This window comes from Phacochoerus africanus, chromosome 7 (genome assembly GCF_016906955.1).
Source record: "Phacochoerus africanus isolate WHEZ1 chromosome 7, ROS_Pafr_v1, whole genome shotgun sequence".
NCBI classification, from domain to species: domain Eukaryota; kingdom Metazoa; phylum Chordata; class Mammalia; order Artiodactyla; family Suidae; genus Phacochoerus; species Phacochoerus africanus.
The window spans coordinates 26,586,141-26,603,093 of record NC_062550.1 but is presented as its reverse complement, the minus strand read 5'-3'; the positions used below and the strand labels follow the sequence as shown (position 1 = coordinate 26,603,093).

At 43.0% G+C, this 16,953-nt stretch overlaps 2 pseudogenes; both read left to right on the top strand.

Annotated features, from left to right (window-relative positions):
- LOC125131010 (non-histone chromosomal protein HMG-14-like) lies at positions 1 to 742 on the top strand (annotated as a pseudogene).
- A 3,350-nt stretch (positions 743 to 4,092) lies between these two features.
- Positions 4,093 to 5,576, top strand: LOC125131009 (palmitoyltransferase ZDHHC16-like; annotated as a pseudogene).
- Positions 5,577 to 16,953: the final 11,377 nt, after the last annotated feature.

Below are 16,953 nucleotides of genomic sequence, written 5' to 3'. Positions count from 1 at the left end.
CTCCCACTGCTGCTGCTGCTGCCGCGGGTCCCAGCAGGTCCCGGCGGGAGGCGCGGCAGCAGCCAGGCAGCCTCGCCTGGGAGGCTCAGGGCTCTTGGCGCGCGGGCCGCTCACAGGCACCCAACCCTGGCGGGGCGCCACGATGCCCAAGAGGAAGGTCAGTTCCGCCGAAGGGACTGGGACAGCGAAGGAGGAGCTCAAGAGAAGATCCGCGAGGTTGTCAGCTAAACCTGCTCCTGCTGAAGTGGAAAGGAAACCAAAAAAAAGGCGGCAGGAAAGGATAAATCTTCCGACCAAAAAAAAAGTGCAAAAGGGAAAAGAGGAGCAAAAGAAAAACTGGGGAATTCCCGTCGTGGCGCAGTGGTTAAGGAATCCAACTAGGAACCATGAGGTTGAGGGTTTGATCCCTGGCCTTGCTCAGGGGGTTAAGGATCCGACGTTGCCGTGAGCTGTGGTGTAGGTTGCAGATGCGGCTCAGATCCCGAATTGCTGTGGCTCTGGCGTAGACCAGTGGCTACAGCGCCGATTCAACCCCTAGCCTGGGAACCTCCATATGCCATGGGAGCGGCCCTAGAAATGGCAAAAAGACAAAAAAAAATAAAAATTAAAAAAAAAGGAAAACCGGCCTAAGTGGCTAACCAAGAGACTAAAGAAGATCTACCTGCAGAAAACGGAGAAACCAAAAAACGAGAAGAGCACAGCCTCTGATGAAGCAGGAGAGAAAGAAGTCGCCTCTGATTAATACCGCATGCCAGGTCCCTCTCTCCTTTACTGTAAAATCCAAAGGAATACCTTTTATCAACTATTTAGTAAATGCAAGTTTTTTAATGGTTCTGGAAACATTTTTAAGAAGGAGGGAATCCCGCTTCAGCCCATTTCTTGAGTGTAAATGCTTTAAGAGGTGAAATGTTTTGCTGGTTGTTAATTTTTTGGTACAACCAGTAAATAGTAGGCTATTGAATATGAGAGGCTTTAATTGTCTTGGGTGTCAGCTCAACATTCCATAGGTGGGGTAGCTTTTATATCATATAACACGAAGCATATACTAAATGGCATTTTGGAGTCAGTTGTACATTTCACGTCTTGAAGACGTTAAATGACTTTTCTTCCCATTTTGTTTTTGGTTGAATTGTTTCCTAAAGCAAACTACTCCTTGATCTTGGCTCTCCTTGTCAGAATTTTGTATGCTCTGTAACATCGTTGGTAGTGGTAGCCCAGTTTTCCTAGTAATTTTGTTGATGCGCTGTGAGTGAATGAAAATTTGAGTATATAGTGTACATGTTAAATTGTGAATTAGTGGGACTTATAACAGCATATCAACATTTAAAGATGTTGGTATTTAATATTCTGTTAGGAAAATTTGGCCCCAAATTTTAAGCTGGAAAGTCACTGGAAAAATTCAGAAAAGAATCACAAGAGTTCCTGTCGTGGCTCAGTGGTTAGAGAATCCAACTAGGAACCATGAGGTTGCAGGTTCCATCCCTGGCCTTGCTCAGTGGGTTAAGGATCCGGCGTTGCAGTGAGCTGCGGTATAGGTCACAGACGTGGCTAGGATCCTGAGTTGCAGTGGCTCTGGTGCAGACCAGCAGCTACAGCTCGGATCTGACCCCAAGCCTGAGAACCTCCATATGCTGCAGGTGCAGCCCTTAAAAAGACCAAAAAAACAAACAAACAAAAAAAAAGAATTGTGTACAAATTGAAATGTCTGTGTACTGATCCTCAAAACAACCAATAAAATCACAATTATGAAAGAAAACCAAAACCAAAACCCTGTAGCCACATTTGCTTGGAGGGCATTTGCCATACTTACAGAACTGAGCTTTGGTTTTTTATGGGTTTTTTGTTTTAAGGCCAAACCTGCACCCCTGGGCTAGGGGTCAACTCAGAGCTGCAGCTGCTGGCCTGCACCATAGCTACAGCAGTGCCAGATTCGAGCCACATCTGTGACCTACATCACAGCTCATGGCAACACCTGATCCTTTAACCCACTGAGTGAGGCCAGGGATTGAACCTGCATCCTCACGGATACTAGTCGAGGTTCTTAACCTGCTGAGCCACAAGGGGAACTCTTGGGGGTTTTTAAATGTATTTTTTCTAACTCTATTTTAAAATTGAATTATAGTTGATGTACAATATTATATAAGTTATAGGTGTACAGTATAGTAATTCACAATTTTTAAAGGTTATACACCATTTATAGTTATTATAAAATATTGACTATATTCCCTGTTGTACCATATATCCTTGTAGTGTATTTTTTTTTGTCTTTTTTTTTGCTATTTCTTGGGCCGCTCCCACGGCATATGGAGGTTCCCAGGCTAGGGGTCCAATCGGAGCTGTACCCACCGGCCTACGCCAGAGCCACAGCAATGCGGGATCCGAGCCACGTCTGCAACCTACACCACAGCTCACGGCAACGCCGGATCATTAACCCACTAGAGCAAGGGCAGGGGACCGAACCCGAAACCTCATGGTTCCTGGTTGGATTCGTTAACCACCCGCAACCTCATGGTTCCTAGTCGGATTCGTTAACCACTGTGCCACGACGGGAACTCCGTTGTAGCATATTTTATACGAAATAGTTTGTACCTCTAAATTCCCTACCGCATAAGCCCCTCCCCCCTTCTCTTTCCCCACTGGTAACCACTTGTTCTTTATATCTGTGAGTTTGCTTCTTTTTTTTAATTATTATATTCACTACTTTGTTGTATTTTTTAGATCCCACATGCAAGTGATAGCATACAGTATTTGTCTTTCTCTGTCTGACGTATTTCACTTAGCATAATGCCCTCCAAGTCCATCTATGTTGCTGCAAATAGCAAGTTTTCATTACTTTTATGACTGAGTAGTATTCCATTGTGTATACATACCACATCTTCTTTATCTATTCATCTGTTGATGGACACTTAGGTTGCTTCCATATCTTGTCGATTGTAAATAATGTTGCTGTGAACATTGGGATGCATGTATCTTTTCAAATGAGTGTTTTTGTTTTTGTTTTGGATATATGCCCAGGAGTAGGATTGCTAGATTGTATCACAGCTCTATTTTTAGGGTGTTTTTTTTGTTGTTGTTTCTTTTTGGTTTTTGTCTTTTTGCCTTTTCTAGGGCCACTTCCTGCGGCATATGGAGGTTCCCAGGCTAGGGGTCTAATTGGAGCCATAGCTGCCGGACTACGCCACAGCCACAGCAACACAGAATCTGAACCATGTCTTCGGCCTACACCACAGCTCGTGGCAACGCCAGATCCTTAACCCACTGAGCAAGGCCAGGGATCGAACCCGCAACCCCATGGTTCCTAGTCGGATTCGTTAACCACTGAGCCACGACGGGAACTCCTATTTTTAGTTTTTTGAGAAACCTCCATTCTGTTTTCCACAGTGATTGCACCAATGTACATTCCCACCAGCAGTGTACAGATCTGAACATTGTTTTTTTGTTGTTATTGTTCCTAGAGGAAGGGACAGAAGGTCCACTGGATGCAGAGAGTCTGAGAGAAGATCTTCCCAGTAGTGAACCTGCCCCCATCTCCGGGGAACTGCAAGGAAGGTTCCCTCAGTGCCAAAGAAAGAAAGAGAATCTGTGATCTCAGGTAGGTCCTTAAAGAAACTTGCAGACTAATTTCACATTTAAGTGGGTTTTTTTAAAAAAACCCAAACCATAAATTTAGATTTAAGTGACTCTGAGGAGGAGAGAATAATGTTCCGGGAAAGCACTTGGCAAAAGCAAATGCAGATCCACTCTTGAAAAATGTCCCCTTCATCCCAGGCACCAAAGAACTCCCCTACAAATTATTTTCCAAGGAAAGTTAGTAACTCATAATGAAAAATAACTAAACACAAAAGGAGATAAGACACTATGAATAAGACCAGAAAAAACAACAGCAGATATTGTAATTATGTGACACAGATTATAAAACAATTTTGCTTACTATGCTTAAAGAAATAAATGAGAGGATGGGCTGGCGGTGGGTGCAGGTCTGCAGGCTGGAGCTGTGGGTAGCGGGCCACGGTTGGTTGGGTTGAGGAGCTGGAGGAGGGGTAGTAGTGAGCAGCAGCAGAAGCTGCAGGATTCAATTTGCCTGACTGGGGAGGCAGGAGCCATGCAGGGCCAGCGGAGCCTGCTGCTGGGCCCTGCCCGCCTCTGCCTGCACCTGCTTCTGCTCCCCGGCTACAGGCGATGCTGCCTAACCTCTGCTCTGGGGCCTGGTCCCGCGCTGGCACCATGGCAAGGTCTGCCTGTGCTCCTTGGTGTACACCTCCTTTGGGGGCAGTGACACTGCTGTGGATGCTGCCTTTGAGCCTATCTGCTGGCTGGTGTGGGGTGGTGTTCGTGGTGCTGGTGATCATGCTGACCAGCTCCATCGTGGCCATCGCCTACCTATGTGTCCTGCCCCTCATCCTCCAAACCTACTCTGTGCCACAGCATTTCTCTGCTGGCTTTTCTTCTATAGTCACTGGAATCTGATCCTCATCATCTTCCATTACTACCAGGCTATCACCACTCCACCTGGATACCCACCCCTGGGTAGGACTGATATCACAACAATCTCTATCTGCAAGAAGTGCATTAACCCCAAGGCAGCCTGAACACAGCTGAGGATGGATCATCACTGCCCCTGGCTAAGAAACTGTGTGGGCCACTATAACCATCCGTACTTCTTCTCTTTCTGCTTTTTGATGACTCTAGGCTGTGTCTATTGCAGCTACGGAAGTTGGGACTTTTTCCAGGGAGCTTATGCTACCATCAAGACTTATCACCAGACCCCACCACCTAGCTTCTCCTTTCGAGAAAAAGTGACTCACAGAGTCTTGTCTACCTCTGGTTCCTGTGCAGTTCCGTGGCACTTGCCCTGGGTGCCCTAACTGTAAGGCATGCTATTCTCATTAGACAAAGTGAGACTAGTATTGAAAGGCACATCAAGAAAACGGAGCGTTGTCGGCTCCAGGCCAAGGGCAGAGTTTGTAGGAATCATTACAACTATGGCTGCTTGGACAATTGGAAGGTATTCCTGGGTGTGGACACAGGAAGACACTGACTTACTCGGGTGCTGTTACCTTCCAGTCACCTGCCCCACAGGAGTGGAATGAGCTGGGATCCCCCTTCCTGGGTGACTGCTCACTCAGCCTCTGTGACAGCAGCGTGAACTGGAGCATGCCAGCCACAACTTGAGTATCACCCTGCTTCCTGCATTGTTTCAAGGGCCTCCAAGGATAGCTTCTTGGAATCCTTGAGCAAAAAGAGCCAGCGGGCCTGCTTTGGGGTACTATGCAGGGGCAGCTCATGGACCAGTTTTCTGATCACTGCAGAAGCAAGGCACGATGTGGAAAAATGCCAGGACTGATTCCCTTTACTCAGGCAAACAGAAGTTCCAGCCCCAGACTAGAAATTAGGCAGCTAGCAACCTTGCCAGGTACTGACCCCGACCTGCTCCAGGTTACAGCACTGGGGTTGGCCACCACCTCTTCCACTTGCCATATGAGAACCCACCTGAATGGTAGAGCTGAGTTCCTGGCTTCTTAACAGGGCAAAGATACAGGCCTATGGCTGGGGTCACTGCCACTTCTCACATGCTGCCAAAGGAAACAAAAATAAAGATATTTGATTTTTTTGTTTGTTTGTTTGTCTTTCTAGGACCACACCAGTGGCACATGGAGGTTCTCAGGCTAGGGGTTGAATCAGAGCTATAGCTGCCAACCTACACCACAGCCACGGCAATGTGGGATCCAGCTTGCAGCAATGCCAGATCCTTAACCCACTGAGCAAGTCCAGGGATCGAACCTTCGTCCTCATGGATGCTAATCAGATTCATTTCGGCTGAGCCACATGGGGAAATCCTGGTATTTGATTTTTAAAGCTAAAAAAATAAAGGAGTTCCTGTCGTGTCTCAGTGGTTAAGGAACCAGACTAGTATCCATGAGGACTCGGGTTCAATCCCTGGCCTCGCTCAGTGGGTTAAGGATCTGGTATTGCCGTGAGCTGTGGTGTAGGTCACAGGCGTGGCTTGGATCCTGCATTGCTGTGGCTGTGGCGTAGGCTGGCAGCTGCAGCTCTGATTCAACCCCTAGCTTTGGAACCTCTGTATGCCGAGGGTGTGGCCCTAAACACACACACACACACACACACAAAAGGGAAGAAAAAAAAATAAAGCTAAGAAAAGAGAAGTGAAACTTGGAAATATATCCGAAAATGGGAACTACAACAATAATCTAACATATTTAAAGTAGAGGGTCTAGAAGTAAAAAAGTTTTAAATTTTAAATTACAAACTGAATAAAGTAAGTAGATAGTTTAAGAAGCAATTATTCTTTAAAGAATTCCACCTAAAAAGGGCAGGAAGAATGATATACTGTCATAATTTTACAATCCTAATGACATAATTGATCTAAGCAACAGTCATCAATGACTATCAGAAACATTAGGTAGGAGGCTTATAGGTGAATCAAGCTGACACCACATATATACACTGATAAAATTTAACATCACGAGGGAGTTCCCGTCGTGGCGCAGTGGTTAACAAATCCGACTAGGAACCATGAGGTTTCTGGTTCGATCCCTGGCCTGGCTCAGTGAGTTAAGGATCTGGCGTTGCCGTGAGCTGTGGTATAGGTCGCAGACACGGCTCTGGTGTAGGCCAGTGGCTACAGCTCCTATTGGACCCCTAGCCTGGGAACCTCCATATGCCACAGGAGCAGCCCAAGAAATGGCAAAAAGACAAAAAAAAAAATTTTAACATCACGAAAAGAGAAGCATCCAGACATTAGGTGCTTCTTGATAGGATACAATAGAAAGTGCAAAGCATTGTCTGCAAGGGATTCTTGCCAAAAAAAGGCTAAGACTCTAAATATAACTACCAGCTTACAGGAAATATGAGAAATAGGACAATATGTTTAACAACACCAATAGAATGTAAACAAGAATAGAGGATTGGGAGATCCCTTGTGGCTCAGCGGGTTAAGGATTCTACATAGTCACTGCTGTGGCTTGGGTTGCTGCTGTGGCACAGGTTGGATTCCTGGCCTGGGAACTTCTGCATGCTGCAGGCATAGACAAAACAAACAAAAACAGAAGAAGAAGAGGAAGCAGGAGTTCCCATTGTGGTTCAGCGGGTTAAGAACCCAACATAGTGTCCATGAGGATGCAGTTTCGAGCCTCGGCCTCGATGCGGTATAGGTCATAGATGCAGCTGGAATCTGGCATTGCTATGTCTGTGGTGTAGGCCAGCAGCTGCAGCTCCAATGGGACCCCTAGCCCAGGAGCTTCCATATGCCACAAGTGCAGCCATAAAAAGAAAAAGGGGGAGTTCCCGTCGTGGCGCAGTGGTTAACGAATCCGACTAGGAACCATGAGGTTGCGGGTTCGGTCCTTGACCTTGCTCAGTGGGTTAACGATCCAGCGTTGCTGTGAGCTGTGGTGTAGGTTGCAGACGCGGCTCGGATCCCGCGTTGCCGTGGCTCTGGCGTAGGCAGGTGGCTACAGCTCTGATTCAACCCCTAGCCTGGGAACCTCCATATGCCGCGGGAGCGGCCCAAGAAATAGCAACAACAACAACAATAACAACAACAACAACAACAACAAAGACAAAAAAAAAAAAAGAAAAAGGAAGGAAGGGAGAGAGGGAGGAATAAATAAATTAAAAAAAAAGAGGATCAATACTCCAGTTCCTTCAACAAGCATATTGCAAAAAGGGGGGGGGGGGTGCGAAAAGAACTGCTATAAGTTAAAAGAAGTTTAAGAAAACTATCAGTCAAATTCAGTCTATGGTTCTTGTTTGGATCCTGAATCAAAATCTCCATAAAAAGACTTTTACAAGTCAACTGGGGAGATTTCCACACTGACTGGATGTTAAATGTTATTAAGATATCATTGTTGATTTTGCTGGATATAATAGTGGTATTATGCTATGTTAAATAATCTATCTCTTAGAGGTACATAGTCTGTATACTACTGTATTTACCAGTGAAACCGTATAATAACTGGCCTTTGCACTAAAATAATTCTGTGGGAGTCTGGGAGAAATGATGGGACTATAGATGAAATAAAATTGACCATATTTTTAGTTGAAGCAGCATGATAAGTGCATGGAGGTCCATTATACTTTTTTTTTTTTTTGGTCTTTTTGCCATTTCTTGGGCCGCTTCCGCGACATATGGAGGTTCCCAGGCTAGGGGTCCAATCGGAGCTGTACCCACCGGCCTACGCCAGAGCCACAGCAACGTGGGATCCGAGCCGCGTCTGCAACCTACACCACAGCTCATGGCAACGCCGGATTGTTAACCCACTGAGCAGGGGCAGGGACCGAACCCGCAACCTCATGGTTCCTAGTCGGATTCGTTAACCACTGCGCCACGACGGGAACTCCTATACTTTATTTTTTATAAAATACACCTGCAGCATATAGAAGTTCCTGGCCCAGGGATCAAATCTGAACCACAGCTGTGACCTGTGCTCTCGAGAATAGATTCACTGCCCTAAAAATCCTCTGTGACCTGACTAGTCCTCTCTTCCTTGACACCATCCTCTGGCAAATACTGATCTTTTTGGAGTTTCCATAGTTCACCTTTCCCACAAGTGTCACGTAGTTGAAATCATACAGTCTGCAGCCTTTTCATATTGGCTTCTTTTATCTAATAACATTCACTTAAGTTTCCTTCATGTTTTCTCATGGCTTGGTAGCTCTTTTCTTTTTTTGGCCTCCTCTATGACATGCAGAAGTTCCTGGGCGGGGGATCAAATCCTCACCACAGCAGTGACAACACAAGATCCTTTTATCCACTGAGCCACCAGTGAACTCTAAGGTAGTTTCCCTCTATTCTTTTTTTTTTTTTTGTCTTTTGTTGTTGTTGTTGTTGTTGTTGCTATTTCTTGGGCCGCTCCCGCGGCATATGGAGGTTCCCAGGCTAGGGGTTGAATCGGAGCTGTAGCCACCTGCCTACGCCAGAGCCACGGCAACGCGGGATCCGAGCCGCGTCTGCAACCTACACCACAGCTCACGGCAACGCCGGATCCCCAACCCACTGAGCAAGGCCAGGGACCGAACCCGCAACCTCATGGTTCCTAGTCGGATTCGTTAACCACTGCGCCACGACGGGAACTCCCCCCTCTATTCTTATTGAGTTTTTACCAAGGAAGGGTATTGAATTTTGTCAAAAGGCTTGTTCTGTATCAATTGAGATGATCATGTGGTCTTTTCCCTTCATTTTGTTAATGTGGGATATTGCATTGATTGATTTTCTTGTATGTTGAATCCTCCTCATATTCCAGGAATAAATCCCATGTGGTAATGGTGTTCAGTCCTTTTAATATGCCACTGAATTCTATTTGCTAGTATTTTATTGAAGATGTTTGCGTTATGTTCCTACAGGATACTTATCTGCAGTTTTCTTTTATTACAGTTCTTCGTCTGGCTTTGGGATCAGGGTTATGATAGTGGAAGTGGAGTGCTGCTGTAACAAAACCCAAAATATATGGCATCCACATAGCAATCAGGTAGCAGGCCATGAGAAAATTATACTGACGACTCAAAGGATGGCCATCTATTTGTGTTGGCAATAAAGAAGACACTAAACACTGCTCTGTTCAGAAAACAGAAGCAATTCTGGGTATTTCAAATAAAATTTAAATACAAATAATAATTTACAAAGTGTCACAAGGGACAAAGTAGAAAAAAGGGGAAGATAAGAATGACTGGTAAATGCAGGACGTCACTAACTCTAGGGCCAGTGGAGCAAAAGGGGAAGTGGCTTTACTACCACTGCTGAGCACTAAGGCTCCTGCTGCTGGATCCCAGCTGCCTGACCTGGAAGCCAGGATCCCATTGCTGCCAATATCAGTGCTGCAATTCCCATCATTGTTGTCAGAACCTAACAGGAAACCACACGATTAGGAAAGTATGCTTACTTGACATTGGAAAAGATGTGCTAAAACGGTACCGAAAGACCAAAGAGTCTATCTGGAACATCATGTTATACAATGACAAGATACTTGGTAAATGATACCTGTAATAATTTGGAAAGCACACTATATGCTATTGAGCTCAAAGGGAAGGGTTTGGAAAGAATCAAATAGCCAGCGTGCACTGGAAATTTCTGGATGCATTACAAAAAAAAAAATCAGCTCAGGGGAAAGCTGCTTTTTTTTTTTTTTTTTTGCAAGCCAATACTAAAGAGAATTACATGTTCAGAAACATAGGCCATAAAGTATTGGAACACTCTCTTGCTTTAAGACTCAAAATAGCAGGAAATAAAATTGAGAAGTCCTGGATCAAAGAGTCTCACTAATATCCAATCTTATGGCAAAACACAGATTAAGAAAGTGTCCTCTCTTTTAGGGCCTTATTATTTCACCGTAATTGCTTTCCTTGCTATTTTCCTTTGGTGGAAGCAGAGTTCTGTCTGCAGGTTTTCTCACAAATGAAAACATTGCAGGAATACAAAAGAAGCAATGTTTGCATTAGTGATTTAATTCAGCAGCAAAGTACCAACACTGATTACTGAAAGTCAACTACCAAGAATTTAAGACTTCTGAATTATGTCTAGCTGCTTATGTAATCTCACTTGGGGGTTGCTGAAAAGCTTGGGGAAGCATAGTTTTTTTGTTATTGGTCAAGTTCTCTTTTCTGATCCAGAAAATACCAGCTGTTCCCACTTCTGTAGCCTCTGTTACTCTTGAAAGAAGGCTTTTAACAAAACTATCAAGATGTTTTGCTTTTTCCTACATTTGTAAATATTTATCTTGCTAAGTTTCTGGGTTTCCTTGTTTTCTGGACTTAAAACTTGGAGCAGTTCTTGGGGGGGGGGGGTATTACATATTGTGGGACTCTGTCACTGCATTGAGCACCCACTACGGTCTGTAACCCTGTGATTGAATCTATTTAATGTGTACAAGGATTGAAAGGTCAACAAAAATGAACGTTTATAAGATGGTAGAGTTATTAGAATTTGTTAAACATCTTAACAATAAAAATATTACTTTTACTTAAAAAAAAAATGTGGAGTTCCTGTCATGCCGCAGCAGAAACAAATCCGACTAGGAACCATGAGGTTTCCGGTTCAATCCCTGGCCTTGCTCAGTGGATTAAGGATCCGGTGTTGCCATGAGCTGTGGTATAGGTCACAGACTCAGCTTGGATCTGGCATTGCTGCGGCTGTGGCGTAGGTGGGCAGCTACAGCTCCGATTAGACCCCTAGCCTGGGAACCTCCATATGCCAAAGGGTGTGGCCCTAGAAAGACAAAAGATAAATAAATAAATACATAAATAAATAAATAGAATGTGTCCTCTCTTAAATGATGAGAGAGCAAAAAAAATCTCTAAATTTTTAAAGCGTTGCACTGCAAAGAAATCACAAACTCTCCGACAGCTCAAATGTAAACCACTACATGGCTTCCAAATTCCTACATATAGGAAAGGGGCTCTAAAATTTGTACAGCCCCAAAGTGGGGATATTCTCCAAAGCCCACTTGAGCTGTCATAAGGATAGGGAATAAGTAAGCCCCCACCCAGGCCAAAGGTGGACGCACGGGTCATGGAGAATATAGACAACAAGGTTTAATCAAATAGAACCAGAGTCTAATGGGAGAGATGTTCTGCTGCACAGCAGGAAACTTCATTACACCTGAGCTATAGGATGCCAGTATCACTACGGGCCATCAAATGCAGCTGATCTTCCTTTCATCTTTTCCTTTGTTGACTGTGACTTTTTTTTCCCCCTCCCTTTTTTTAGGGCTGCACCCCAGACATATGGAGGTTCCCAGGCTAGGGGTCAAAGGAGAGCTACAGCTGCCGGCCTGCACCACAGTCACAGCAATGCCAGATCCCAGGCACATCTGCAACCTACACCACAGCTCACCTCAATGCTGGATCCTTAACCCACTGAACGAGAGCCAGGGATCAAAACCAAAACCTTATGGTTCTTAGTCAGATTGTTTCCACTTTGCCATGAGGGGAACTCTGACTGTGACTGTTTATTTGCAGCTATTCTCTATCTGAAGGGGGGCAGGGTGGAATGGGAGAAGGCGGAGAGGAGCCAATTCTGGAACTGAGGAAGAGGATTTCAAACCACTCTGAAATTTTGGGTTGGACATAATGCAAGAACTAAATGAGAATCTGGGTTCTCTCACTTTGGGTGAGTGTTATACTTGTGTGAGTGAAAACAGAACAGATATTTGGTAACTAAAAGGGTAGACTCTGGTAAAAGCCAGGTCATGTGTTCACCAAACCTATTTCATTTTCCTCCTGATCCTACATCTAAATTACATTTGCTGGGGAGTTCCCGTCGTGGCGCAGTGGTTAACGAATCTGACTAGGAACCATGAGGTTGCGGGTTCGGTCCCTGCCCTTGCTCAGTGGGTTGACAATCCGGCGTTGCCATGAGCTGTGGTGTAGGTTGCAGACGCGGCTCGGATCCCGCGTTGCGTGGCTCTGGTGTAGGCCAGTGGCTACGGCTCCGATTTGACCCCTAGCCTAGAAACCTCCATATGCCGTGGGAGCGGCCCAAGGAAATAGCAAAAAGACAAAATAAATAAATAAATAAATAAATTACATTTGCTGCTCTGCTGAAGTTAGAAGGAATTGTGTGACTAAGTTTTGTCCAATGGTGGGTGAAGCGATGTAAGTACTTTTAGGCTGGGCCCTATAAATATTCATGTTCTTCTCTCTGATTTGTTTATGGAAGTCCATGGTTTAAAGTAGAAAGCATAATGTAACTAGAAAACATTTATAATTGATGAATAATGAAAATATTGTTATATCAAAACCTGTGAGGTCAAAAAAAAAAAAAAAAGAAATCTGAATCTGATCAGTATTTAACTACCAATTTACAGAAAACACAGTGAGAATGAGGGAAAACATTAAAAGACACCAGGGGGGAGTTTCATTGTGGCTCAGCAATAACGAACCTGACTAGCATCCATGAGGATGCAGGTTTGATCGCTGGCCTTGCTTACTGGGTTAAGGATCCGGCATTGCCTTGCCGTGAGCTGTGATGTAGGTTGTGGACACGGCTAGGATACCTCATCGCTATGGCTGTGGTGTAGACCAGCAGCTGCAGCTCTGATTCAACCCCTAGCCTGGAAACCTCCATATGCCACAGGAGCAGCCCTAAAAATAAATAAATACATAAATAAAGACATCAGGGGATGTAATCCGCAAAAGCAGGCTATGGAAAACAAGAGAGAAACAACACCTAGTTTCTTTAGCAAAGAAATGGCAGGAAATAAAAAATGATGGTGGGGCTATCCATGGATTAAAGGAAATTTAAAGAGCCATAACACTATAATGGGGTATATGGACCTTATTTGGATTGTGATTCAAACAAGCCAAGCATATTTTTCTCATTAAAAAATTGAGGACTTCCCTGGTGGCTCAGCAGGTTAAAGATCTAGCACTGTCACTGTGGTGGCCTGGCTTCAATCTCTGGCCCCCTCTCCAGGAACTTCCACATGCTGCAGGTGCAGCCAAAACAAACAAACAAACAAAAAATTGAGATAATGAGGAAAATTTGGAAATACTGAATATTTGATTACATCAAAGAATAGCTGTTAATTTTTTAATGTGATATAGTATATGGTTATGTTTTGGAAAAAGAGGTTTTATTTCTATAGATAATATGGAAATATATTTCATATATGCATGAAATGATATGATGTCTGGGATTTGCTTCACAGTAACCTGTGAGTGGTGGGGAGGGAGATATGGGCAGAAGGTAAATAAAACAAGTCTGGCCATAACTGTCAAAGCTGGGTGCCACAGAAGTCCTTATACTATTATAATTTTATATTTGTTTTGAATTTTCCATAATAAAATATTTTTAAAATACAGTCTCTAAATAAGCACACTTTCTGCCCAGTAATTATACTTTTGTACATATATACAATGTAATAATTTTTGTAATAACAAAATATTAGAGGAAACAATTTTAATCAGGATAGTAACGGTGACAAAATGATGGAACATTCCTAAATGAAATAATGTGCAATCATAAAAATAAAGGAGGCAGCTCTATAGGTATTGCATTGAAAAGTCTCTAAGGGAAACACAATTCCCTTTTATTAAAGGGAATAAAAAAAAGCTGCAGAGCAGTGCATTTAATATCCTATATTTGTGTGTGAATAAAGGGAACAGGAAATGAGAATCTCTAGTCATAATTGCTTATAAATGCACAAAGAAAGGCTGGAAGGACAGAGGAAAAACTAAGTACAGGGTTACCTTGGGGCTGGGGGTTTGGGGAGCGAATGATGCGAAATGAGCAGATGGGAGATAAGATTGGGAAGTGAATATACTATAAATTTTTTTATACTTGCTGGATTTTGAATCATAGGAGAGTGTTATTTATTTAAAAGTCATATACGAAAATTAAAATAGCCATAAACACTATGAGAGATACTTAAAATTGTACTTGGTGAGAGACTTATAAGAGATATTGATATTATAAAAGAGGAAAAGCTGGATATTAATGAGCTTCAAGAAGTTGATTCAGTGGGGTTAATAGATACAACCTTTACATTTGGAATGGATAAGCAATGACATCCTGCTGTGGAGCACTGGGAACTATATCTAGGCACTTACGATGGAGCACGATATAGGATGATGTGAGAAAAAGAATATGTGTGTGTGTGTGTGACTGGGTCAATTTACTGTACAGTAGAAAAGTGACAGAACACTGTAAACCAACTATAATGGAAAAATAAAAATCATTTTAAAAAGTTGATTTCAATTTTACTTTATTTTTCTTGATTAAAAAAAATTTTTTTTGGCGTTCCTGTCCTGGCTCAGTGGTCATTTACACAACTAGTATCAGTGAGGATGCAGGTTTGATCCCTGACTTAGCTCACTGGGTTAAGGATCTGGCGTTGCCTTGACCTGTGGCATAGATTTGCAGACTCAGCTGGGATCCGGATCCGGGATTGCTGTGGCTGTGGTCTAGGTCAACAGCTGCAGTTCTGATTCAACCCCTAGCCTGGGAACTTCCATATGCTGAAGATGTGGCCTTAAAAAGCCCCCCAAAAAAGTCATTTGTTTTTTTTTGGCTGCACCCATGGCATGTGGAAATTCCTGGGCCACGGATCAAAACCACGCCACAGTTGGGACCCAAGCCACCACAGTGACAACACTGGATCCTTAACATGCTACGCCACAAGAGAACTCCTTCAATTAAAAAAAAAAAAAACTCCTGGGAATATAATGCACAGCATAATGCATAGAGTTAGTAATACTGTATTATGTACTTGAAAGTGGCTAAGAGAATAGATCTTAAAGGTTATTATCACAAGAAAAATATTGTAATTATGTGTAGTGATGGATGTTAGCTAAGCTTAATTGTGATCATTTTGCAATATATATAAATGTCCCATCATTGCACTGTAACACTTGAAACTAATATAATGTTGTATGTCAATTGTATCTCAATTTTTAAAGAAAGAAGCTGTAAAAAAACAGCAAATTAACCCCCTCCTCCAAAAAAAGTAGAAGGAAAATAGTGAGTGGCAATGAATAAAACAGAAAATAAATACAATATAGAAGTTCAGACTTCCTGCTGTGGTTCAGAAGTAATGAACCTGACTAGTATCCATGAGGACAAGGGTTAGATCCCTGGCTTCACTCAGTGGGTTAAGGATCTGGTGTTGTTGTGAGCTGTGATGTAGGTCACAGACGTGGCTGGAATCTGGCATTGCTGTGGCTGTAGCTCCGATTCCGCCCCAGCCTGGAAACTTCCACATGTCGTGGGTGTGGCCCTAAAAAGGCAAACAAAAAACAATACAGAAACTCAGTAAAGTCAAAAATTGGTTTTGGAAAAGACTAATAAAACTTATCATCCCTGGAGAGAATGGCCAATAACAAAAGAGAGAGGCACAAATTATCCACGAAGAATGAAAAGAGGTACCTAAATACAGATACTACAGAAATTAAAAAGATAATAGAAGGATATTATGAACAATTTTGTGACAATAAATATAAAAATCCAATAAACTAGACAAATCTCAAAAAAACATAACTTCCTAAAACTGACCCTGTTAGAAAATTTTGAATATTCCTAAATTACTAAAGAAAATGAATCATAGCTTAAAATCTTCCCCAAAAGAAAACCTAGATCAAGATAGTTTTATAAGTGAATTCTATTAAAAAATTGAATAGGAGTTCCCGTCGTGGCGCAGTGGTTAACGAATCCGACTAGGAACCATGAGGTTGCGGGTTCGGTCCCTGCCCCTGCTCAGTGGGTTAACGATCCGGCGTTGCCGTGAGCTGTGGTGTAGGTTGCAGACGCGGCTCGGATCCCGCGTTGCTGTGGCTCTGGCGTAGGCAGGTGGGTACAGCTCCGATTGGACCCCTAGCCTGGGAACCTCCATATGCCGAGGGAGCGGCCCAAGAAATAGCAACAACTACAACAACAACAACAAAAGACAAAAAAATAAATAAATAAATAAATTGAATAAACGATTATAGTCTTGTATACTTTTCAGAGTATAGAAAAAGTGAGAACATTTTGAACTTATTTTTTTAACGATTTTTTTTTCCATTATAGTTGGTTTACAGTGTTCCGTCAATTTCCTACTGTACACCAAAGTGACCCAGTCACACACACACACATATATATATGCATTCTTCTTCTCACATTATCCTCCATCATGCTCCATCACAAGTGACTAGATATAGTTCCCATTTTACTATACAGCAGGATCTCATTGCTTATCCATTCCAAATGCAATAGTTTGCCTCTACTAAACCAGATTCCCAGTCTGTTCCACTCCCTCCCCCTCCCCCTTGACAAACACATGTCTGTTCTAAAAGCCCATGAGTTTCTTTTCTGTGGAAAGGTTCATTTGTGCCATATATTAGATTACAGATATAAGTGATGTCATATGGTATTTGCCTTTCTCTTTCTGACTTACTTCACTTAGTATGAAAGTCTCTAGTTCCATCCATGTTGCTGCAAATGGCATTATTTTGTTCTTTTTT